At 46.4% G+C, this 13492-nt stretch overlaps 1 long non-coding RNA gene across 8 annotated transcripts in view; it reads right to left on the bottom strand.

Moving 5' to 3' along the window:
- The window catches only part of LOC147828654 (uncharacterized), a 38473-nt gene continuing 24981 nt past the window's right edge, over positions 1-13492 (bottom strand). For 4 of the 8 annotated variants that reach the window (XR_015450462.1, XR_015450459.1, XR_015450458.1 and 1 more), the window contains 2 exons: positions 4731-4828; positions 1-445 (listed from right to left, as the gene is read on the bottom strand). This is a non-coding gene — a long non-coding RNA (uncharacterized LOC147828654). Of the gene's footprint in view, positions 446-4730; positions 4829-5536; positions 5636-12078; positions 12143-13492 lie in introns of those variants that run through there. The other 4 variants (XR_015450461.1, XR_015450463.1, XR_015450465.1 and 1 more) reach the window with 2 other exon arrangements.

Here is a 13492-nt window from a genome sequence, read left to right as displayed (position 1 = left end):
AAAAAAGTCAGAAAACAAACTTTCAAAAGGCAAATTTTATTTATCCATAAAAACAATGCATAAAATGCTTCGTTGTGCCAGCAGGGTCCCAATATCACTGTTCACCCTAGAGTCACAGGAGGTGCTGGCCATCTCTGAAATGTCCTGTCTAGCACTCTCAGAAATTCCTGGCCCCCGGGCCAGGGCATTATCTTCTCTCCTGCAGAGCTCTACACCAAGCCAACAGACTCATATAGGTCATTACATACAAGCCAGCACCTGTCAGGGTTAAGCCAACATTGAAAGCCACAGGGTCAGAGTGGGCCTGTAGAGTGAAAACCATTCCCACAAACATAGCCATTGATAACAGATAGAAAAGGCAGTTTGTACACTTCTCCTGAATTCTTCTTAGCAGCATCCTCCTTGGATTCTCACCCTCCAAACGCTGGTACATTGTGAGGTATTGCTGCAGAGGTTAAGGAAACAAGAAGAAAATGTGACAAATCAGAAACACCAAAAGGTTAAGCAGAAGCTTGCACTTGGCAGTGAATTTGCTCCTTCTGTGAGTTAGCAGTCAGAACTTCACCCTCTCCACTATCCTGAGGGTGAAAGGCAGTGGGCTGGCTTTTTAGGAGACACGAATGCTCCCCTCCTAGGAGACTCAGAAGGCCAGAATTGGTCACTGTATCCCACCCACCCATACTGGGAACTGAAACCCAGGGCACTCTACCCCCAGCTGTACCTCCAGCCCTTTATTATTTTGAGAAGGCCCTCCCTAAATTGGCTAGCCTGACTTTAAATTTGTGATCCTCCTGCCTCAGCCTCCCCAGTAGCTGGGATTACAGGCATGTTCCATCATGCCTAGTGGCATTGTAGTTCTTAATTATTTAAAATACATCTTTACAGGTCTGGGGATATAGCTGAAAGGGAGAGCCACTTGTCCCAGCACCACACACACACACACACACACACACACATCTGTACAAAAATTGTAGGAAGCTGTCCCAGGACATCCAGAAAGAACATTTCTAAGAAGGGAGTACTAGCCTCAGGGCACTAGAGGTAGAGTAATTCTAGCACTCTGGGAGGCACTGGCAGGAGAATCTCAGTTTCAAAGTCAGCCTGTGTAACTTAGAGAGACCTTGTCTCAGGAAAAACAAAAACAAAAAAAAACCCCACAAATACAATCCTGGTAGCTCAGTGGGAAGGCCCTGGCTTCAAACTCCCAGTTACCAAAAAAGAAGTAGGCTTTGCTGTCTCCTGAAGTATCATTATTACCCGATAGTCAAGTTTTATATTTTACCTACAAGTTATGAAATTTAAATCAGAGTTTAAAAATCTGATTTACAAGGAGGCTTCTGGACAGCAGCCCAAAGGGAAATGCTTTTCTTCTATTCTGCCGGCAAGAGGACCCGGTGCAAAGTTTGAAGAAGCAAAGCCCATGGTGGGGAGGGGTTGCCAGACAGGTCCACATTGCCCAGAGGCTCTTGCTGGAGACCTTGGGCACTGGGTATTAGAAAGCAGCAGCTGTAATTGCACACCCAAGTGGACACCCAAACCACTCAAATCTTCATGCTGTTTTAAGGGGGGGGTGCTTTTTCTAGTGTTTTCTTTTTAAATTTTTTTACGGTACTAGGATTGAATGTAGCACCCATGCACTACGCTACATCTTGAACTTTTTATTTTTTATTTTTTACAACAGGGTCTCCCAGCCAAGTGTAGGGCACATGCATATAATTCTAGGACTTGGGAGTCTGAGGAAGAAAAATCGCTGAGAGTTTGAGGCCAGCCTGGGCTATATAGTGAGTTCAAGGCCAGTTTAAACTACATAGTAAAAACTAGTCTCAAGTAACTATACTACAAAGCTACTGTGGTAAAACAGCATGGTACTGGCAAAGAAACAGACCTGAGGATCAGTGGAATAGATTAGAAGATGCAGAAACAACTTCAGACATACTTAGCCACCTCATCTTTGACAAAGGAGCCAAGCACCCTCATTGGAGGAAAGACAGCCTATTTAATAAATGGTGTTGGAAAAACTGGATTTCAACCTGCCAAAGATTAAAACTAGACCCGTACCTATCACCATGCACTAAACTAAGATCAAAGTGGATTAAAGATCTAAATATTAAGTCAGAAACACTAAACTTGCTGGAAGAGAAGTTAGGTAGAACTCTTGAAGACATTGCCATAGGAAAAGACTATGAGCAAAACTTCAGTAGCACAGGAACTAGCACAAAGAATCAACAAGTGGGATCTCATCTTATTACAAAGCTTCTGCACTGCAAGAGAAACCAGCAACAGGGCTAAGAGACAACCTACAATGTGGGAAAAAATTTTCAGCAGCTGTACCTTAGACAAAGGACTACTATCTAGAATATATAAAGAATTGAAAAAAATGAGACTCCCCAAATTCAAAGACCCAATTCAAAAATGAGCATCTGAAATGAACAGACATTTCTCAAAGAAGTAAAAGCAGCAAATAAATATATGAAAAAATGTTCAACATCACTGGTCATTCGAGAGATGTAGATGAAAACAATGCTGAGATTCCACCTCACCCCAGAAAGAATGGCTCCCATCGAGAAATCAACCACTAACAAATGCTGGTGGGGTTGTGGGGAGAAAGGAACCCTTCTCCATTGTTGGTGGGAGTGCAGACTGGTGCAACCACTGTGGAAATCAGTATGGAGAAACCTCAAAGAACTAGGACTAGAGGTTCCATTTGACCCAGCTATTCCCCTGCTGGGGATCTTCCCCAAAGAATTAAAAGAATCATACCACAGTGATATATGTGCACCCATGTTTATAGCGGGACAGTTTGTAATAGCTAAAGCTTGGAAACAGCCCAAGTGCCCATCAACTGGAGACTGGATAAAGAAGATGTGGTTTTTTAATAAAATGGAGTACTACTCAGACATAAAGAATGAGAAACTAGAGACATTTATAGCTAAATGGATGCATATTGAGGCCATACTCCTAAGTGAATTAAATAGGACACACATGTGTAAATACCAAATAGTTTCTCTAGTGTGAGAAACTGAAAGTATAAATAAAGATTAAAATGATTAAAATGAATAATTGATAATTTGAAATAGGAAAAGGTCCAAGGGTTTGGGGGTGGCGGGAGGGGAAGGGGAAAGGGAAGAAGGGAAAGGAAAAATTATGAGAAAGAAAAAAAAAATGGAAATGAAATCTGTGTAAATAGGGAAGGGTGGAGGGGTGAAGGGTGGACAGGTAATGGGGAAAGAAATAAGAACCAAGATTCATCATGTACAGGCACAAGCACCCAGTGATAAATGTAAACGTATTGTATACCTAAAATGTACCAATAAAAGAATTTTTAAAATAAAATACATAAAATAAATTTTAAAAAAAGAACTAGTCTCAAGTAAAAAAAACAAAAAACAAACCAAAAAAAAGGTACACAACACTCTTACTAAGTTGCCCATGCTGGGTACAAACTTGCCCTCTACTTGCCCCAGTTTCCCAGAGGGCTAGAAACGTAGACAAGAATGACCATGTCTGCTCCCAAATCTTGATGCTATTTAGGTTGGGAATGGGCTTCTTTCTAAATTTTCTAATGTATTTTATTTTACACAGGGTCTGATGCTAAGCTGCCCAAACTGTGCAGAACTCGTCATCCTCCTGCCTCCGCATCCCAGAATGCTGCGTTACAGGCAGGGGACACCACACTGGGCTTCCGTTTCCCTAAGAACCTAGACCCGCTTAGGATGCCTGTCCCTGTCCTGTGCCTCTTGCACTTGTTCACACGTGGGTGTCGCTGTCCTGTAGAAGAGGGCTCGGGGGCAGGTTCTGAAACTCAGTCGGTGACGGTCCCCTCCCCAGTCATTTGGGGGCTCCCTGCTATTTTCACACACAGGTTGTGCATCTCGGATTCCAAAATCTTACTGGTGCTCAAAAGATTTCACATTTGAATCATGTCAGATGTGTGAGCTTCAGATTAGGGACGCTCACCTGGTGAATCACACACAAATGTTCCCAAAGGTGAAAGCCTCCCAGTCTGAAATCGGCTGTGTCCCGGGCCTTCAGATCCAGGCTGCCCAGCCTCCACCTCCTCTTCCAGGACACGGACTGACTGTGCACCCTGCTGTCCCCCAGCACCCCTATTTGACTTGGGGTTTCTGTTGGATCTGAAGCAGAACCACTGGCTCGGGGTGGGGGTGACATCTTCACCCCCAGTCCACAGGCTCCTTGGGCAGGGGGCGCCCTACTGTCACCCGGGGGGGGGGCCCCCCCGAGCTGAGAAAGGGACTCCCTGGGGCTGTCACAGCATCCTGCTGGGCAGTGCCTCTGGCTCTGCCTTCTCTGCTTCCCCACCCCAGTGCAAGAGCTCAGGCCTTTTCCAGCTCTGCAGAAATAACACAGACACACAGCACTGTGACATCCGCCTGTGTCTGTGACCAGGACCAGGCCACGCTGTGCTCAGCCTCCTCCCTCTTCTATCTACAGACCAGAGGGCCCTGTGTTTCCATCTGTGACAAAGATGCACAGGAGCCCATGGAGGCTGTGGGCCGAGGCTGGGGCTCAGGGCAAGGGCTTCGCTGGTGTGCAGGAGGCCTGGGCTCCTCCCAGCACCGCAAGGGAAAAAGGGAAGAAATGCAGGCTGCATCCCGGCCCCACATCGGGCAGTGACACTCACTGAAGGAAGCACAAGGAGAAGACCCTAGCGTTTCCCATAGCTGCGGATCATGAAATACCGATTTGATCAAACTGTGTAGTGTTCTTACCTGGTCCTGTAGCACAGGCCTGTGATTCAGTCACTCTGGGAGGCAGGAGGATCACAAGTTGGAGTCCAGCCTGGGCAATTTAGCAACTTAGTTTGACTCTGTCAAAATACAAGAAGAGCTGGGGATGTAGCTTAGTGCAAAGGCCCTGGGTTCCATGCCCCAGTTACACAAACTCACACACGTGATGTACAGAATACATAACAGACCTCACATGATCAATGCATTGTCATAGTCACATTTATACTGGAGATCAACAATAATACTTAGAAACTTAATCACAAGAGAATCAAATTTTAAGTTGGTAGCCAGGTGTGAAACCCAGAGACAGGGAAAAACATTTCAGAATACAGGATGTCATTAGGTTAGGAAGACTGTCATATTTGCAATAGATAAAAATATAAAGGGTCAAGATTCTTTTTTTTGTTGTTTTTTGGTTTTTGGTACCGGGGATAGAACTCAGGTCCTTGCGCTTGCAAGGCAGGCGGTGGAACCAATGAGCTAAATCCCCGGCCCAAGGGTTAAGATTCTTAAAATGTGAAATACTTCTCTAAATTCTGAAGACATATTCAGCAACTGACAGAAAAATGTCAAGGGCTGCAAGGGAGATTCTTGTCCCTGGAGAAATGCAGATTGTAACATCAGATGCACAAAAAGATGTACAGCTCACCTAAGAACATCCTAAAAAACATTTTTAAATGACTTTAGGGGAAAAAAATGCAAGCTACTACATATATAAAAGAAATGACTTTTTGTCTCACCTGGTACAACAGGTAGCTTTTTAGTAAACAAATATCAGAAATACTAACCTCTAAAAAACAGGCAGAAGCCCTGTAAGACAAAATCTCCATAGAAAGAAACTATAGTGAGTAAGGTGCTGGGTAAATTTATAGGAATTAGGCTGTGGATTGGGTAATGAACGGAACCTGGATTCTCACAAGGGGGATTTTTTTCACACATCAGATTAGGTTTTTCCTTAATTCGCCCACTGTAAATATCTCAATTTATGTATCATCTTTCACAAACTATAAGGAGAGATTGGTGATATATGCATGAAACTGTTCACTTGAGCGTCCTATATTTTTATAAATGAAATAAGCAGGAAATGAGAGATCTGGTGCTTGCTGATTGGCGTTTGAGAGGGGCCTCACCTGCTGGGCACTGGTGCAGATGTTCCTACTGAGTGCTGGTCGCTCCCTTTACCCCACGCCCTTTAGCCCAGCGTTTCCCCATCCTCCCTGAGCATAGGAACCAGCTGGGCCCTGGCTAAACTTCTGCACAGATTCCCAGGTCCCCGTGTCTAAGCCCAGCTGAGCGGTCTGCGCTGGGACCTGGGGGTGCAACGCTCAGGGCCATCACCTGCCCCAGCAGGGATTCTGTTCGCTCTCTGTGCTCCTCGGGAAATCGCTTAAGGGGGCGCATGGAGGAGGACTGGTGTTTGTTCACTGCCAAATTCATTAAAGGAATCTTAGAAAACATGGACTAGAAGAAAAAATACTTCTGCATAGAACAATATTATATGAAAATATTAACTGCACAGTCAGACATAGTCGTGCACTCCTGTAATCCCAGCATGCTGGGAGGCTGAGGCAGGAGGATTGCAAGTGAGACCCAGCCTGAGCAGCTTAGCAAGACTCTGTCTGAAAATAAAAACTGAAAAAACCCCTGGGGATGTCGTTCATTGTGACACTACTGGGTTCAAACCCCAGTGCCTCAGAAGTAGTGAATACAATAAAATACTGCTGGGGCTTATGCTTGGCAGTTAGGACTATAGGTATTATTATTTGATCATGTTTTAGACGAAGTAGAGCAGATTATATTCAAAATGTTTAGTAGCAGAGCCAGGCACAGCAGCTCACAGCTGTGGTTCTAGCTGTTTAGGAGGCTGAGCTGGGAGGATCACTTGAGCCAGGAGGTTGAGGCCAGCCTGGACGATATACTAAGATTCCTATCTCCCCATGCTCACCAAAAACAAAAGAGAAAATGGCTAGGAATGCAGCTCAGTGGTAGAGCATTGCTCTAAACTGTGTGAGCCCTGGGTTCCATTGCCAGCACCACAAAAACAGACATGATTCATTAATGTAGACCAGGCTGACCTCAAACTGGAGGTGATCCTCCTGCCTCAGCCTCCATAGTGCTGGGGTTCCAGGCGTGTGCCAATGCCCCTGGCTGTGGCAGGCATATTTAGAACATGGCAGTGTTTCTGTGTAACATGAGGATGAACTAGAAGCTATGGAGACCCATTCTATGTGAGATTTCTGGGAATATTCAAGACGTTTTGATTTATATAATTATGATGGAATAAAATATATGATATGTTATGAGCTGGGTGTGGTGTTCCTGCCTGTGTCTCAGCACTCTGGAGGCTGATCCAAGAGGATTACCTCAAACTCTAGGCTAGCTTAGGTTTATCTATCTGATAAAAACAAAAACAAAATGGGCTGGGGATTTAGCTCTGTGGTGCCACATCTGGCTCGCAAGCACAAGGTTCTGAGTTCAATCCCCAATACTGAAAAAAAAAATTAAAAACAAAAACAAAGCTACAAATATATATGTATAATAGTAGATTGTAAATATTCAATTTACATACAACTCAAATATAATGGTTTTATATTTGTTTTTGTGTGTGTGTTTGTTTTTGAGACAAGTTCTTGTTCTGTAACTTCATCTCACTTTGAACTCATTATGTCACCCAGGCTGACCTAAATTCATGCTGATTCTCCTGCCTTAAGCCTCCCAAGGGCTGGGAATACAGGCATGTAACACCACACATGGCATAAAATCAAGGTTTTTAAAAAATAAATAACAAGTTTTAACTTGAATCTACAAAAGTAAATTTTTCTCTTCATGGATGAATTGAAATTGGTATGAGGAAATTTACCCTTTTCAAGTGTACAATTAATTGATTTGTGGTTGATTCACAGACCTGTACAACTATCACCACCATCACCAGAACATGTTTACCACCTCAGAAAGAAACTCCAAGCCTCAAAGCCCTTCACATCCCCATCCACCTTCTGGCTCTGGCAATCAAGAAACCACTTAGGGGCAGGGATTTAGCTCAGTGGTTCTGGTGCCTACCTCGCAAGCACAAGGACCCAAGTTCAATCCCTGATACCAAAAAAAAAAAAAAAAAAGAAGAAGAAACCACTTTCTATCTCTATCCATTGGCCCTTCTGGGTATTTTAGGTCACAGGAATCTTACAGTACAGAGTCTTGTGTCTGGTGTCTTTCTTTCACTTCTCGTTCTGTTTTCAAGGTTCATTCTTGTGACATATGTCAGTACATCATTCCTTTTTATGACTGAATAATATTTCACTGTATGTATCACATTTCGGGCATCCATCCATCAGTTGGAGGATACTGGGTTATTTCCAATTGTATGTTATGAATATTAAAGCTCTAAACACTCACGTACTTGTTATTGGACATGTGCTCTACAATGACCCTATGTTTAATGGGTTTTTTTCCTTGAGATTGGATCTGGATAGTTTACCCTGGCTGGCAAGGGACTTGGCTCCTTCTGCCTCAACCTCTTGAGTAACTGGGATTACAGGGGTTTGCTTGTGCACTGGCTTTATATATTCTTTGCAAAACACTGAACTGATGTCTAAAGGGGCAACTTTATATTTGCCTGAACTTTTCGTCATGCTGGGGAATGGAAACAAGGTCTCTCACATGCTAGCCAAGCCTTCCATCACTGAGCTACATCCTGGGCCTTTAAAAATGTTTTACATCGGGACAGCTTCCCACTGAATTGCCCAGGCTGGACTCAAGCTTGCAATCCTCCTGCTTTGGCCTCTGCAGTGCTGGATGACAGGCTCAAGCCAACCCTCCACCCTCTGCAGAAACAATGATTGACAGCTCCAGGACTGTGCTCAGCCGACGGCCCTGTTGAGGCCTCTGCTTTATGGAGGGGCTGGCAGCACAGTGCAGCAGTGAATAGGGAAGGGCATGTACTGAGATGGCCTGGATTCCTTCAGGAGAACAGCCGAACTGGGTGACACGGTTTATTTGGTCAAGTTGCTTTATGTTGGGAATGATTTTCTGAGAGTTGATCTTTGGGGGAAACAATCTGCATCCAGTGTGGATGGTGTTGAACACAAGCACGCACTGCTCTGCTGGTCAGCAGCAGGAGGAGGGAGTGGCCCAGGGTGGGCTCCTGGGAAGGACAGGCGGGCCTGATCCAGCTCTAGATGTCATCAGTCTGCGCCAGGATCACCAGGACCAGGCCCAGGAGGAGAAGTTAAGGCTGCACTGAGCCCTGCTAAGGGTACCTCCCACTTGCGGATGAGAGGACATACCTGCAGAGCCTGAGGATGACTCCTGCCACCGCCACGTAACGCAGGTGACACCACCATCCCCTGCCTCCACCCTGTCCCTTCCCCACCCACACCTGAGACCCTGCCAACAGAGGCAGTGACAGTGGGAGAGTGCCCGGGTTTCCTTGTTAATTCACCTGCCTAGTCCCAAATGGCCAACACAGGCTGGCCAGGGGCTGAGTGAATCCCACTAATGTTTCTGAGAACTCCTTCCCATCCCCTGCTGGGCTCCGGACACACACTCCTTCCTCCTGTGATCAGGGGAGCCAGCTAGGGCCTGGTGTCTTTCATCTTTGCTAAGGGAAAGAACCCACACTCTCCTGGCTCATGGTCCTGCTCAGATTCCCATGACCACTCCCTCAGACTTGCACCAAGAGGACCCAGGTGGGAGGCTGGGCTTCCCCCTCAGGGCTGAGTCAGAGCCCCCAGCTGCTCCTGCTGATCATTGTCCTCCTCCACCTCTGATTCCAAGGAGCAGTCCTTCTGTGCCCTCTGAAACAGGAAGTCAGTGCAAACCAGGTGAATTGCTCAAATAGACCTGGCAGGTCACCCTGCAGCTCCTCCAGGGACTCTGAGGACCAGTCTTGCTCTTCTGAACACTGAAGAGGCGGGAGTCTGGGTGCTACCCACAGGGCTGAGGAAAGAAACCCAGCCCTGGGATAAATGTTCTGTCTTTGCAGTTCATCCTTTGACCATCTCAACCGAACTGACTCGTTTCAAAACTAAACAAAGCAAAACAGAACAACAAAAAAAATGCTGCATGTCTTCTAAAGTCCTTAACCCATCCTTAAACTTCCCTATTTCCATGTGTCCTCAACTCTCATTTCCACTGTCCCTTCTCCCTGTGCCCACAAGCTCTTCCTCACCATGACACTCTCGCTCATGGCATTCAGTGGACCTCCACTTGCGTCACCTCTTCCCTGTCCATTCTAAGCCTTTTCTCCTATGCAGTTTGCCATCCATTGGTCTCCATTGTTCCACCTCCGGTCTCTTCTTTCTCCCGACTCTGCCTGCCCGCGTCCCTCCTTCCTTGTCCTGTCCCCCTTCCTGCTCATGGTCACCTTCTCAGACCTCTTGTGTCTCCGGCCCCTCACCTGATGTCCCGGGATCTCATCCTCCACCACCGCCTCCAGGCCATGCCCTGAGGAGCTGGGCTGTGACCTCTGGTCCTCAGACTGGGGGCGGCAGGCAGTGACCGTGAGTGCTCCCAAGGCGCTCCTCCCTCCACACCACACAGACTCTGCTCCGTCCACAAACTTCTAGAGCCCATTCTACCCCAGCCAGTGTCTTCCCTGACAGGACACGTGTCACCCGGGAGAAGAGCTCCAAGAAGAAGCTGCTGCCCACTGGGCTGCCAACCCCAAGGCTTGAACCTTGTGATCAGGGTGGTCGGAAGCCCTGAGGTCACCCTGGCCTTCCCACCTGGTAGCTGCCACACTGGACACCTGGGGTCCACAGCATCCACTGCCACCACCCAAACTCTCTCCCGCATATTAAAGTCCCCTCAGGGCCTTGGGTCCCCTCTCCTCTCCTCAGCACATACCACACTGTGTCCACTGTCAGCTACAAACCTGTGTGAGCCTCCTAACCTCTGTGCTTTGCCCCCTCAGAGCACACACTGGAGGAGAAGGCGCAGAATGGCCAGGATGCTTAGGGGACCAGAAATGCTGGGACCCCCTCAGCAGGGCCCAGGGATGGACCCAACCTCCCAGGGTCCTCGCCTTGCTGGCTGGGAAGTTTCCATCAAAACACTCAGCTTGGCAAAGCTCCTCTGCCCCGTTGTCCTGGCCCTTTGTATTCGGGAATCTGTACTGGGGACACACAGCCCCCATCAGGCACCTCTGAGTCCAAGGGACTTGAGGACCCCAAATCAAGGACATGTGGACTCAAGCTCACAAGCACTTGCACTGCTACCTGAATGCTGAGGGGTCAATGGATCACTAGAGTCACCCCAAATTCCCATTAGCAACCTGTGATCTTCATGGCAAACATGCAGCACCTATATTGCCCTTGACACTGAAATTCCACAGACACTGATGTACCCTATGTGTAAAATATCGCATGTTGGAAGGACTAAGTGAGAAAATCTCCAGTGCTGGACACAAAATAGTCGTGTGATGTGGCACACATGTGTAATCCCAACACTCTTGGTGGTTGAAACAGGAGGATCTCAAATTGGTAGCAATTTAGCAAGTCCCTGTCTCAAAAATTAAGTAATAGGGGCCAGGGATTTAGCTCAGTGGTTCCGCCGCCTGCCTTGCAAGTGCAAGGTCCCGAGTTCGATCCCTGGTACCAAAAAAATAAGTAATAGACTAAAGATATATCTCCGTTAAAATGCAGCTTGTTCAATACACAGTATTGTAACAACAACAACAACAAAAAACCCCAGGGGGCCAGGGATTTAGCTCAGTGGTTCTGCCACCTGCCTCACAAGCACAAGGTCCTGAGTTCAATCCCCGGTACCAAAAAAAACACCAAACCAGGGTCAGAGTGTTCTATGCCTGTAATCCCAGTTCCTTAACAGGCTGAGGCTGAAGAATTGCAACTTTGTGTCCAGCCTGGGCTACCTAAGGAGAACCAATCTCAAAATGGAAAAAAGGTTTGGAGATGCAGCTCAGCTTTCCTTGTGTTCAGTTCCTAAGAGCTATTAGGAAAAAAGTCATAAACTTTTAAAAGGCAAATTTTATTAGTACTTAAAAAGCCTCAATGTGTCAACAGGTCCAGCTATCACTGTTTGCTACTGAGTCACAGGGAGATGCTGGTTGTCTCCACAGAATCCTGTAGAGCACTGTCTCAGTCAGTCCCTCCCTGCTGGCCTGCATCCAGGCTTCTCTTCATCTCCTCGGCTCTACACCACGTCAATGAAGTGGTAAGGATGACTATAAACATGCTCACAGTTATCAGTACCATTCCAGCAGTAAAAGTCACAGGGGGAGCATGGGGCTGTACAATGAGAACGATTCCCAAAATGACAGCTATGAGTCCCAAGAGAGAAAGAAGGAAGCACTCATAGGTTCTATACTTCTTACACATTCTCATTAGCAGGCCGCTACTTGGATTACCCAGCAAATCTTGGATCATTGTGACGTTTTGCTGCAAAAGTTAAAGGAAGAAGAAAAAGATGACAGGTCAGAAACACCAAGAGGTTAAGCAGAAGGCTTTCACCTGACAGCAAATTTGCTCCTTCTGTGAGTTATCAATCAGAGCTTCCCCCTCTCCACTATCCTGAGGGTGCAGTTCAAAGGGCTGGTTTTTTAGGAGACACTAATGTTCCTGTCCTAGGAGACTCACAAGGCCAGAATTGGGCACTGTGTCCTCACCCACATGTACTGGGGACTGAACTCAATGAACCTGAGCTACATCTTCAGCCATTAATTATTATTATTATTATTATTATTATTATTATATTATTATGGTACCAGGGATCAAACTTGGGACCTTGTGCTTGCAAGGCAGGCGGTGGAACCACTGGGCTAAATCCCTGGCCAGCCCTTATTATTTTGAGAAGCTTCTCCCTGAGTTGCCTAGGCTCCCCTTATATACCAGATCCACCTGCCTCAGCCTCCCCAGTAATCTCCCCTGGAATTAGAGGCATGCACCATCATGCCCGGTCCCAGTGTAGTTCGTAATGGTTTAAAAGGCCTCTTTGCAGGTTTGGGGATATAACTAATGGGACAGCACTTGACCTAGTGTCATACACACACACACACACACACACACACACACACACACACACACACCTCTTTACAAAAATTATAGGAAGCTGTCCCAGGACATCCACAAAGAATTTTTTTTTTTTTTTGGTACTGGGGATGGAACTCAGGACCTTACACTTTCGAGGCAGGCAGCAGCACCACTGAGCTAAATTCCCAGACCTAGAAAGAATATTTCTAAGGAGGGAGTACTACCCTCAGAGCACTTGAGTAATTCTAGCACTCTGGGAGGCTCTGGCAGGAGAATCTCAGGTTCAAAGTCACCCTGTGTAACATAGAACTTGTCTCAAAAAACAAAACAAAACAAATAACAACGGCAAAAAACCAAATACAATTAAATAGTGCGGGTAGCTCAGTGGGAAGGCCTTGGCTTCAACCTCCCATTACTACAAAAGTAGGCTCTGCTGCCTCCTGAAGCATCATTATCATCATCATCAGTAGTAGTAGTAGTAGTAGTATTTTGGTACCAGGAATCAAACTCAGGCCCTTGTGCTTGCAAGGTAGGCACGGTGCCACTGAACTAAATCCCTGGCTGAAGGATCATTATTACTTGATAGCTAAGTTTTATACTTCTGATACAAGTGATGAAATTCAAGGTCAAAGATTAAAAATGTGACTTAGAAATGTTCTTCCTGTCTTCTGCCACCAAGAGAACCCCGTGCAAAGTTTGAAGAAGCAAAGCCCATGGTGGGGAGGGGTTGCCAGACAGGTCCACACTGCCCGGAGGCTC

The sequence above is a fragment of the Heterocephalus glaber genome, unplaced genomic scaffold (genome assembly GCF_053883595.1).
Source record: "Heterocephalus glaber isolate CG9 unplaced genomic scaffold, H.glaber_assembly_v1.0 deba00000943, whole genome shotgun sequence".
Classification (NCBI taxonomy): domain Eukaryota; kingdom Metazoa; phylum Chordata; class Mammalia; order Rodentia; family Bathyergidae; genus Heterocephalus; species Heterocephalus glaber.
The sequence above is the reverse complement of the archived record's forward strand: the minus strand, read 5'-3'. Positions and strand labels throughout refer to the sequence as shown.